This window comes from Lasioglossum baleicum, chromosome 8, assembly GCF_051020765.1.
Source record: "Lasioglossum baleicum chromosome 8, iyLasBale1, whole genome shotgun sequence".
NCBI lineage: Eukaryota > Metazoa > Arthropoda > Insecta > Hymenoptera > Halictidae > Lasioglossum > Lasioglossum baleicum.
Genome location: NC_134936.1, coordinates 11,998,282 through 12,011,580, shown reverse-complemented (window position 1 = coordinate 12,011,580; position 13,299 = coordinate 11,998,282).

The window sequence follows — 13,299 nt, the reverse complement described above, 5'->3', positions numbered from 1 at the left end:
TCCATTAACCCCTTGCACTACGATTTACTCTACGGTTACCGTGATTAGAACTTCTGTATCGATCATAATCTCTTAGAAAAAGAACAAAATCTATCTATTGACAACAACAAAATAGAATTTTACTTCGGTCTAAAGGAAATTAATAATATTTATATATTTAGTCTGACGTGTGATATTATAGCGCAAAGTGTTAAAAAGTGTGGTCTTGTTGATTTCCTAAAACATTGTATTCAAGTTAATGCAAGCTCTCAGTTTTCTAGAAGATTATATTCAAGTCTGTCGATGTTCTCTGTCTAGTCTAGTGTTAGATAGTAAATATTAGTATTTTGGTGGACGACAGATCTTCTAGAATTTCGTAAGCCGATGCACGGGGGCGATTAGCAGAGTAAGCAGGCGGACACTAATTCTGTCGATCGTGCAGACGACGCGACGACTTCTCGGTTCATTCTAATTTTCTACGCAGCCGTTCGTCGATTCGGTGGACGAATATTTACACACTTGGCGTTATATCGAGAACGCGAACTGTCCACGTGGATAAATATATATTTTCACGCCCACCTTGAGTTGTTCGCCCCACGGGAACCGACTGAGAGAGATTTAACGCTAGAATCGTCGAACCATTCAAGTATAACCGAGGAATCAGTTTAATTATACTTGAAGAATACGAAAATTCTGTTGCATTAATGTATCATCGAGAATAAACCTCAATTTAAATTTCAGCCCTAAAAATATACAGATTTTCCCTTTCATGGTACGTTTTTTTACCAAATGAAATGCCAGAATACCAGATCACTATTTCATCTTCTCTTTGGCAAATAATAATTTTAACCGTGCATTCTGTGATTGCAATTACCATAGTGTCCATTGCAAGTAGAAACAGCGAGTAATAGGCAGACATGTGACAAATGCATTTGAAAGAATGTTATCCAAGTTTATCAATTACTTTAGAAAACGAAACTTTGCAGAAGACTACCTAACATTCTCATTCTACGTGAAAAGAGTTTTTACAAAAATATCGAAATGTATCTACAATTTTTTAAAATTCACTCACAAGTATCAGACCAGACTGAATTAGAATAAAATAAAAATGAATTTTTTTATGTTTCGATATGGAAGCAAGCAGTGTGGGGCAATAAATAAATATATTTAAATACATAATTATTTAATTAAAAATTTAAATAACAAGTTATTTGTTATTTGGATATTTAAATAAAAAGCAAAAATAATTATTCATTAATTGAGCAAGTCTAAATAATGAATTGTTTAAAATAATAAAGTTAATTGTTATTTACAAATACATCGACAAATAATAAATTAAATTGTATTTTTTTATAGGCGTCTAGGCCTCCGGACGGGCCCGACAACTGGCGGTATACCTGAAAAGGTTGCTATAGCAGACAAAAACGCGCACGTGTTCATGTATACAAAATACAAGAGATAAGAGAAGACCAAAAACTATAATAATTCCAAAAACACTTTTGGAATTATTTAAATTACTTTTGTTTAAATAAAAGCTTTATTTATTATTTGCAATTAAAATCACACGTTTATTAATTATTTAATTATTTATTATTCAAATTAAAATTCGCCTAACACTGGAAGCAAAGCACTATAATTTACTTTCAAGCAGCATTTCAACAGGAATTTCGTCGAGACTTATACTAACCAATAGCTTCGAGTATTCGATTACGCTACCGGTCGCCGAGTTCGCTCGTTTACGGCGTTTTGAGTCGGCCGCGGGATGGTTTCGGTTTTTATTGTTGGTTTCGGGTAGCTATGCAAGCCAAAACCGGCAGCGAAATAAAAGAATCCGAGGGGATCCGTGGCCCATGGCCAATCGCAATTGTGCTCGCGCTAAAACTTTTTGCGGGAGCCGTGATTTACGACACGACTTCAAGCCGAAAAGGGGCCCAGCAGCTCCTCACGAACACTATAATTCATATTTACTTTCGGTATCGGAAAAAAACAAAATTGCACCATGAACAGACCACGTTGGCCTTCTACGAACGAACTAAATCATGGTCGTTTCTGGCTTGAGAAATCATGGAACACCGGTTATCACTGCGAGTCCATCCTGTGCTCTGTATAATCAACTACCGACAAAATGGTCCCTCGATGGGACCTCTGCGTTGCCATAAACTACCGTTTAACAACGTTGGAATCATAAATTCATTCTTTTCTATAATTGGTACTAACTTCTAAAAGCGATTCAACACTTCAAGCGCTATTCGTATATTTATTTAAATTGATTAATCGCTTTCAACACAGTGAAGAAAATACATGAAAGAAATATTTCTTGAGCGAGCTACGAAAATTAAACTGTTAACTGGCAACAACAATTTGATGCGTCAAGTTTATTTGAAGACGTTATAAGAGGAGATTCTCCACCGTTTAAAACACAGTGAAAAACACATTTGAACCACAAAAATGATCCAAGAAATCTGTCTATCGACATTTTTGATCCATCGGAACGATTGAATCAAAGTTCTAGCGTAGTTCGAGGATGTTCCTCGAACGGGCACTGTAACCGGAGAGGGAACCTCAGGAAACGAGAGATCATTATACAGTAAAAGGGTAAAAAGTCGCAGGTAACGATACTTGGGAAAATAAGCAAGAAGATGGATGATCGGGAAGATCGGATACATAGTGTGATAATAAAGAGTTTCACGTTCTACGTAGGAAATTACAGCCCTTCGAACATTAAAATCCTCGTTCGATGAGTTACACTATTGCTCGGAGATGATGTTACGTCATCTCCTTCCTCGATTCTGAAAATTGATATCGGAAGGCGATGATCAGGATCGATGGGATCATCGCGCACCTGCTCTGCGGTTTCGCTCCAATTTCCACTGATCTATCGATACGTACTGTATCGCTTTATTGCGCGTTTACGACCGCGATTTGCTTGATCAGAAGCAACCAGCGTGGGAAACCGCGGTTATGCTTTCTGGAACAAATTATTGCGCGATATACATTGTAAAACGACACTGCGAACATTCCCCGAATTTTTAAGTTCCTTGTCCAACCCCTTCAACTTCGTCCACTTCTTTAAATTCATCGATATACATATATGAACTGCTGTAAATTTGTGTTGTTGTCGCTCATCCCAATGTTCCACATTAAGCGACATGTAAGATATGTTATAATTAGACTACGGACCTTATGCATTTATAACAAAAATGAGTAGCTGTAATCTAAAACAGCAAAACCATTAGAAGTTCTGTTGCATTATTTTCAGCCTATTAAACATATTAAAAAAGAAAATGCCTTTCTATTTCACTCCGGTTCGTTGCAATTCAAATAGAAAATTTTTATTTTGCATAAAGATCTAGTTATAATTAGACTTTGGATTTTTATGCATTTATGAAGAATTTGTTGGGTGAAATATAAAACATTTCAATATTAAAAAAATTCAAGAATGTTGTAATGTTGCTTTTAATATAACAAAGTCGTTAAGGGATGAAATCAATTTTTATGTTATTCTTGCTTCCCAATCAATGCAAAACATTTTTATTTTGCATAAAAACCCGCAAACTAGTTATAATAAATTGTAAGCCATGTGGTTGCTATGATCTCGCTGTTAATGCGACAACATTAAAATAAACTACAAATAACTCAAAAATAAATAAGACCACATGCGAGCAATTTTGCACAAATCGTGGTGCGAGTAACTAAAGGTGAATTTGTACATTTAATCGAAGTATATTGCCAAGCTTAATGACTTGATCGACAAGCGGGTTTGCCAGGAGGTGGCCAATATCCTTGTCTAATTTCTTAAGAGGGTAAAGTCGCGTTTCCAGGATTGCAAAGATTTTCAGTAGTCAAAAGCGCTAGGTAAAAGATCAACCTAGGCCGCGATCGTCCTCAAAAGTCCTATTCTTACGTTTACGAGACGTAATTTGCATTATTCGGCAACATGTAGCTATCGCAGCTTTATGAAAATAGCTACATGCGTAATGTGACCATACGTCCCGTTTTTAGGTAGCCTGTCCCATTGTCCCCAAGCACATCTTCGGGACGCCGAAATGTCCCGTTTTTAGAAAGAGAGCAAACCACGGTAACAATTTCAAAAAAGGACGCGAAAGATCTAAAAATCATCCGACGGTAGCGTCTACTCTAGTCTACGGCATGCTAATAAGTCTCGCACATTGTAAGTCGACAGAAGCCTGCTAGTTCGCTTGCTCCTCGATTGCGAGTACGTACACTGAAGAGTTTATTCTTCAGAAAAATGTAAAACCACATAAATTATTTATTTTCACGTGTTTATTCCTGTTTTTTTCATTAATAAATAGAAACTATGAAGGAATGTGCGTTTTCTTGAATACACATACTATTGCCTAAAAATTAATAGATGTCCCGTTTTGAGGAAAAAAATAATGATCACTTTATACATTCGCAGCTTCCTTTACTTCAAATTACTTTGACTTTTGGGGGCGATCGCGGCCTAGATTGATCATTTATCTAGCGCTTTATCGGCTCATTATCGAGAAATGAGAAGGCGCAGCCCACACCCTTGCAATTCTGGAAACGAGTCTACCCCCTTCAAGTGTTTGATTGAATTCGTAGTGGCTCGATTCTAACACAATTAGCTTGTCACCGTATGTGGGACGTACCTATGGATCTTCCGACCGGGAAATTCCCTCGACTGTTGATCTTCGTGATCGTCTGACCTCAAGGAAGACGCGTTACACACCGCGCGAGCGAAGAAAACGCGATATTGCTTCGAGCCTCAAAGCAAATAGGTCAAACACTTACGGACTGAATCGCACGATTTCTGACCTAGACCAATACGTAAAATTAGATCAGCTCCAGCGAAGTACGATAACGGTCACCACTCTGCACCCAGGCCGGGCATCGACGAAGTCATTCATGACTACGATCATCGCAGTACACACTATCCGTGCGTCGTAGAATCGGTTTCGTGGAAAACATCGGCGATGAGTCCTTGGTCCAACCGTGGTACAATCCGACGAGGAAAATAAAATGATAATACGATATTATTGGCCGGCCATTAACGACGAACAATTGATTGGGTCAGCATGACGTTTTCGGCGTATTGTGCGCAGCTACGCGCGATAAACAAATTCCTCGGTCGTTCAGGCGATTGACGATTGATTGGAATAACGTAATGGAAGCGTAACTGTTGCAACTTCAATGCACCGGCCTGGACTACGCGGCCTCAAACATGCTCACGCACACGTAACTGACCACAGAATCTTCGAAAGATGAATGAAAATGTCAATGACCGGTGGGAATGAAATTCTGACGAAGCTGGATCAAAGCGCTGGTAAAGCACGAACGTCTTTTGTTGTTCATCATCGAAATTCTCTTGTGGAAGTTATTCCATTACGAGTAAAATTGTAAAAGAGATTTCTTCCAAAAATATGCGAATTAATTTGACATCAGGAGCGAAGAATTAATGTCGCAATTTCTCGAAGAGTGCACGATAGCAAACGTTTGTACTTTTCATTGTGAAATTCTGGAGGGCGAGTGCGAAGAACTTCCTGATTAGGCCACTTTTGCTTCCAGTGTCCCGAGAATAGAGCAGGGTGCAGTGCCGCCAGAATCGAGCAGAACAGGTCGATTTTTCCTCTCCTCCTTTTCCCCTTTCACTATCCCATTCCAGCGCCATGAGCATACTCCAACATCCCACACTAAAACCGTAGACTGGTCACGTATTGGTACGATCATCGGAGAGGGGGTAAAATGTATTCTCCTCGATTTCCCCGTTCTAGCGGCACTGCCAGGGTGGTCCGCCGCGAGTGCAGAGGTGGTCATGTCAGTGTAAATACTTTGTGTCATATTGTTAGCACTCTCAGCAGAGAGAGGAGGCTTTTCAGTCATTCAGGGGAGGGACAGAGAGGCACCCGGTCAGAATAAACCGCGAGCGTCGACAGTCAGCGCGCAGATTACATCAGCCACGCGACGGTCCACGCAAAACCTAGTTTCACCAAACCCTGTCTAATTGCATGATTCGAAATGAGCAGATAGCGCACGGTCGTCGGCTGGCCACCGCCAACCTCTACGTTGGCTACGGTTACTATAGTTTTTCAGGCCTTCCGCCAAGCGACTGGTTCATCGTTCCCCGTTTCACAGCCAATAATTTAGTTCTTGTACCATCCGTGAGTCCACGAGCCTCTCCTCCTTCGTCGGAACAACCATTGGTAGCGCTCGGATCACTTTACTTCAACCACCATTTACGCGGACTACGTAATCTGCGCTTTTCCAGAAAAATGGCGCGAAATAAATGACATTGGTTTGCTACTTACAGTCTCTCCGACTTCCGACGTCTCGGTAAATAAATCGTTTCATTGTTCCATACGCTGTGCGAGGAGCAGACCGTAATTAGCTTCTTTATGAAAACTTTATATTATACAACCAACATGTAACGAAAAATTTCCGATGTCTCAGTAAATAAATCATTTCATTATTTGATACGTCGTGCGAGGAGCAAACCTTAATTAGCTTCTTTATGGAAAATTTATGTTATACGATCGACCAACATGTAACGATAAATTTCCGATGTCTGATTAAATAAATCATTTCATTGTTTGATACGTTGTGCGAGGAACAAATCGTAATTATCTTCCTCATGGAAAATTTAAATAGAAGCAACGTGTAAGGAAAAATTTTGAAGTTTGTCCCTGGCCTCTGTAGTGGCCATCCGGGCCCTCTAAAGGTTAAGTGGTCCGAACGCATAATCGGGCATGATTTTGGCAGGTGGTGGCCGAGAGATGCAGATGCAGTGGACGATTCACTCGGGATGCATCTCGCATTGGACATCGAAACGAGCGGCAATAATTGAATGGAATGATGGATAGAACATGAAAAGTTTGTCGTCTGGCTGCCAGGCGATTTGTGCGTCTAGACGAGTCCTCGTGAGCGCGTCGCGACGCTACACCGCGGTGCCTCTCTCTCTCTCTCTTTCTCCAACACTCTGTTGATTCAGCGTAACCGATTTAGCCTAACCCACGCGATGGACACGCACACTCCGTCCTCTCGGCCGCCGATATACGCATAAATTTCACGGACAGACGAAACATCCACGGGACGAGATGAGAAATCACACGTAGCCGGCACACAGCAAAGGACGCGGATCGGAGATCGGTGAACAAGCCAGGGATTTCGTCGCTGGCGATCGAGGATCTTCAACGGTGTCAGAGATCTCTCGAGGCTTTCGCTCTCTCGCTGATCACGGGTCCACTTTTAACCCTTCGAGGACGACGACGCGTTGCCGGCTTCTGTAATGTTACAATAATATCTTGACCATTTAGATTTTTTGATATTTTCATCCTTAACTATTAGGCAACGGATAAAGTTCGTGCGGATTCAAAATTTTATTCAACGATGGAGCTATCGTTGACTTTGATGACTCTTTTCGACATATACACGCTAGAAATATTGAATTTTCACTTTTAAAAAAGTTGATCAATTTTTATGGGGGTGGCCTTTCGTTTTCAGGATTGCAAGGGTGCGTCCCGCGCTTTCTCATTTCTCGATAATGCAAAGATGAGGTTTTTCTAGAGAGAAGATCGCCCTGAAAAGTTCTATTTTTACTAAATAAAGCTGCGCATGTAGCTATTCTCATAGAGTTGCGACAGCTACATGCTGCCGAATAATGCAAATTATACCCTGTAAACGTAAAAATAAGACTTTTGAGGGCGATCGCGGCCTAGATTGATCCTTTATCTAGCGTTTTTAACTACTGAAAACGCCCACCCTTGCATTATCGGGAAACGAGAAGGCGCATCCCTCACCCTTGCAATCCTAGAAACGAGTATGCCCTCCCAAAGCAGGACCCGCTCTAGGGGCGGGCAACCCGGACATTTGAAAAATATTGATGTGTTAAATGCCCAATGAATAGAAAATTTGCTTTTATTAAAATTTAAATAAAATGATTTGATTTTTATTGCAATTTGTCTTTTTGTTTGGGGCGACGTAACCGCTAGAGCGGACGCTGTCCAAAGGTGCGTGAAAATGTTTGACAAACCTTGTACAAAATATCTGCAGCAGTATTAAAATGCTGATGTACTGTTCGAGAAATTGAATTTTGTCGAGGTTGTCGAGCGAAGGCTACAGAGCGCGACGTCCGAGATCTATGAAGGAGGTGCGAGGACCGGATCCGGCGGCGCCAGGTCGCTCGGCGATGAATAAAAAGCTCGCGGATACGATGCAGGCATTATTTCCAGCGTGTCGCGGAATCGTTTATAAAAAAAGAAAGCCCGAGGGAACAGGGATCCGATGGCGCCGCGACAACTCACGTCGACAGCTTTAGGATTGGCGGATGCGTGAGAATGAGAAGGTGTCGGCACGCTTGCCGATATCTCCTCTTGCCGTGGAGACGCCGGCGTCGGCGTCGACGTCGTTCAATCCGGATCGCGTCGTTAGGCCACCGCCTTGAGTAAGGGAGGCGCCGGCGTCTTCGTTTGACTAGGTAAATATGCGTAAATTCAGCGGCGATGCTTATAGCCAGCGACGCGCGGTGTAAACCGTCTCCCCTTCTTCGACTTTTAATCAGGGATCGAAATAAACACTTATCTCTCGTCTTTAAAATAATCCCGTTCGAAATAAACAGCTATCTCTCGTTTTTAAAATAGTTCTGCACGGATTTGTACGCTTTTTACTCAACCCCTTGCCATATAATATCGAGAGAGATGATGGGGATGGTGTTACACATGTTCCTTTTGAATGAAACTTGAATTTTTCAGCTAGATGCTCGACTCAGTCAAAGATTTTCCATATTCAAATTTAGCAAAAGCTGCAACCCACTTTCCGACATAATCACAGTTTAGGTCATGTGGTCTCACGATTTTGGAGAAATTAAGATGGACTTGGGTCCATCTTGACCCAGGATTGCAAACTTTCCGTCAAAATTCTAAACTTTAAATCGTTTCAGGTTAGGCTTGGGGTCTGAGACCTGTTGAGTGCAGTCTATTAAAAGAAATTGTTCAAATTCGAAGGGGTTGCGTATAGTTGCGATGCGAACTGTAGCCGGCGGCGCGACCCCACCGTTCTTTGACCACCGGCTGGAACTGGCGTCGATCAGTCAGGCTTAATGACAGCCATTGCTCTGGCACGAGTCGCGGGATACCGAGACGAGAGAAAGAGGAGCTCTCTCTCTCTCGAGGGAAGAGAAGCTAGCGCCGAAATAGCGTTGGCCCGTACCTGGAAGGCGGGACGATCACTCATTTTAGAAGCACGCAAACCCATCGTCTACCTTCGCTTGTCCGTCATCCTGCCGAGATGATGATTATCGCGTGGAAGCCGTCAGTAGCGGAGAGGGATGATGCTGGCCAGTTTTATGATTTCACTGTTTTTGCAAATGGAACGGTGATTTCAACCACTCTGCGCCACGAGTAAATAAAACTCCTAGCAATGCTCAGACAGGGAATCATTATTTATGATTGATCTGTGCGTTCATTAATAAATACTGTTCTTTTGCTTTGTAAGCTTCATGGCAAAGCATAACCGCAAATAAAATGAACTTGGACGATTTTCGAGAAGATTAAAGAAAATTTTATCGAACTTCAGACAATATAGCTACGACTAGATGAAATGGCTCCTATCTCCTAGCTCGCAGAAACTCGAAGACGTGTTCCCAGGTTATGGTAGACAGTCAAGCTTCACATAAATGTCTGCGTTGTTTTACTATCGCTTTATGGTGCGTAAAATGATCGTTCGATAGATGCCGAAGACTCAATAGCGGCGTTATACGACACCTGATCATTCAATTAGTTTCGTAGGCAAGTTGCCATAGACTGGTTCACTGACGCAGACAACCCTCTGTGTCCGGCTGCCTCGGCGGTAATATAAATTTACGATAACAGTCGCTGCCATAAAATTTCGAACGTGCACGACTGATTTTCTGTTGAGGCTGCAGTTCATCCAACAGCCCGCTTTTCGGTCGGTGCCATTGTATTAATGATCGCGGAAGCAAGATGCTACACTCCGCACTTAGGATTACTGATATTATTGATTATTCGACTGCGGATCTTTGTGCATTTGTGGCTTCTGAAAATTAACAATAAATGCCAGAATATAAAATTATTTATCTTGGATCTACAAAGGCTGTTCCCATTGAAAATAGGATTTTATTTAATTCCACTTTTTTAAAATTTGTCTACAAAAATTGGAAAATGCATAAACATCCGCGATTTTGAACTCTTTGTTTCGTGACATCGTAAGCTTCTCAATCGGCGTGTATTATGAATCGGGGAGGCTAGCAGGCTGCAGAGGCCACACAGTCTGTGTTTCGGCTATTCGAATGGCCCCGGTGTCCCCGACGGGACACGACGTCTCGAGAAATCGCAGTCTGGTTCATTCGGTGCGTTACACAACGTGTCGCTTACGGTAGGCGTAGACGGAGCGAATCAGTCGGTGTCGGGTCTGCCAGCACCTAATCTACCGCGAATAGATCCGCCAGACGTGGACGGGCCAGGACGACAATGGCATCGGGTGGCGAACGTGCCGGGTACGAGCACAAGAGTTAGAGTAAGAGTGGCTAGCGAACGCCAAGAAAACCGTGGGACGCACCTGTGCGACGACCCGATCCCATCACGGACGCAAATAAACGGCGTCGCGCCGTCTGCCGTTCAGCCGACACTTTGCTACGATTGGATGGCCAAAGGCGACCCGACCCGATCCACCGTCTACACGTTGCCCTAACTCATAGCCTACTCGCAGCATCATCGGCCCCTAGATCCAACCCGACGAGCGAGATCTCTCGTCACACGATAATTAGTCCAATTCGCTGATTGCCACCGATCCGATTACGCAATCCTGGAAATTGTTTTGTACGAATGGTCACGAATGCAACACTCGTACCAATGAAATGGATGGCTCCTATTTGCTGGAAACATGAGGAGATTCGGGATTTACCGTAGGCTGACGCTGCCTCGCGAATCGGGCGCTCGAACGCCTGCATAATTATAATCAGAAGGCATGCATAAAGATTAGCCATGTGGTCGTTCGGATATACGCCGCGTGTCACAGTTCCAAAAAATTTGAGTTTATGCAGTCATTGAACTTTATAGGATTTACGTATTTAATTATAAATTCGAAAGGCTCAAAAACATAATGCAATTGAACCGATGTTAATATCTCGAAAGTGAAAGATATAAAATTGCAGATGAACTATAAGGACCCTACTATGATCTGTAGCCTATTACTACCGTATTAAAATATACGCGCTACAAAAATTCCGAGCCACGATCCATCCAGCACCGTGTTAAACAGGATCCTCTTCGAGCAATAAATTTCGCTGAGAGTCCTTGGAGACAGCGGGTAAAAATTCGCGATTCCACCGATCCCGCAGAAAGCCGATCCACGTTCGACACGCGTGCACTCTCTCAGTTACAAGCAAGTGTCATCACTATTACGAGCTGCCGAATTCAGCTCGATGACCGTACGCAGCCGTTCCCTTGCATCAGCCCATTGCTCAAATCCCAACACATGGTGATGGGCTGTGGTCATATGTACGCAGATTCATCGTCGGAGAATCTTTGTTCGGCCGCTGTCGATCTTTTCGACTTCGTGCTATCCTCGTGCCCGTTTATCGACGATTTATCAACGTTTCTTCTCTCTTCTTTTCCCTCTTTTTTTTTTGTTGCTCTTGCTTTTTTGCTTTTCAAGAAAGAGCGAGCGAGAGGAGAGACGGAGAGAGGGAACCGTGGCACACGCACTGGCCTGCCGACGTCTAATTAATGACCGCGTGTCGAAATTAATCACTTGTTATCTAACAAGATATCGGGGCATCGTTTTGTGCGTAGTTCCACTGTTACCCCGATTGCCTTTTCTCGTGGAAGCCGCGTGCGTCATCGCCGGATGACTGTTTACTGTCGATTTGACGGCTCGGAAAATTTGGATTCGTGCCCGGTAATTTTCTGTTAGCCGCAGTCGTCGAGACACTGCGTCCGCTCCAATGATTTAAGCCCTCGTTCCGAGGCCAGTTTGGGAAACAATGTAACTTCTGGCTGTATTATTTATTGTATGTATAGAATGCATGTAACATTCATCGGCTGCACAAAGAACTGCGATCTCCTCGGGATAATGGTTGAAGGGACTTTACCGGTTTCGACCGGTGAAATTGTAAACTTCGGTCCTTGACCCGCAAGTCATTACTACGCTCGACTACACATTAGTTAGCTTAATAGCTAAATGACACACACACACACACACACACGACTTCCGAGAAAACTGAAAATGCATTTTCTCCATTCCAGGAAGCTTGTCCGACGATCGAGATTTGTGGGCGCTGCGTTCTCGATTATACTTGATGTTTTACGATTTTTCCGCATGCACTTCTCGGAAGGGACCAAGGACCCTTCATGTCTTTTTCCTCAAACAAGCCTACGGATCCGTTCAACTTTATCGTCACCCTAATCTTGACTTATTTGCCGAACAAATATTAACACTAAACCTACCGAGCACTAAAAGCGATTAACATGTTTTAGTTTGCAAAAATTACGAGGCTCTATTTATTTAGACTTTCTGCAATTTTTACAACAATATGTGTTTGGACACAGAATTTTATCGAATCAATTTCTACGTAAGGAACTTCATAATTTCAATAACTATGAAATGAAAAATATAACACCGGTCATTTGACCGACAGTGGTAGGTTAGTGTTAATTGTGTTTTTGACACATTAGTGTTAATATGATTTTGATCATTTTTTGTGAGATGATGGTATATGGATCCCTACTTATGTATGCAAAATATTAGGTGAAGTTGCTCAATAGTTTTAAAGATATAAACAATTAAAGTTTCATCTGTTTTCGAAATTTCATTAGCCATATAAGCAGGTTGCGTGATTCACGGGTATGAAACTTTAATTGTCTATATCTTTAAAACTATTGATTAACTACACCTAATATTTTGCATACATAATTAGGGGTCCATATACCATCATCTCACAAAAAATTATCAAAATCGAAGTCAGACATTTGGGGTCCTTCCCTTGTAAGATATTCTCCAGTTTTAGGAATTCTCTGCAATCGTGTCGCTTTTTACTATCCCTCAGTTATTCTGAATGTAATTTATCTCCTAAATCAGAAAGTCTGCTGCTGCAGGTGTCTTCTGCAATTATATTGCATTTGATCATTTCGAAATTCATTTCAAGATCATTTGACGAGTTGCTCAGGCTTTCCATTCAGAAATCCAGACTGAGTCTGACAAAGACGATAGTAATGAGTAATAATAAGTATTTATGACTATGCAAGAGATTGCATCATCACCGGTAGTTTCCACTGTCGCTGGAACGCTTCCTCCCTTGACCTAACTCGGCAGAACGCAGAGGAG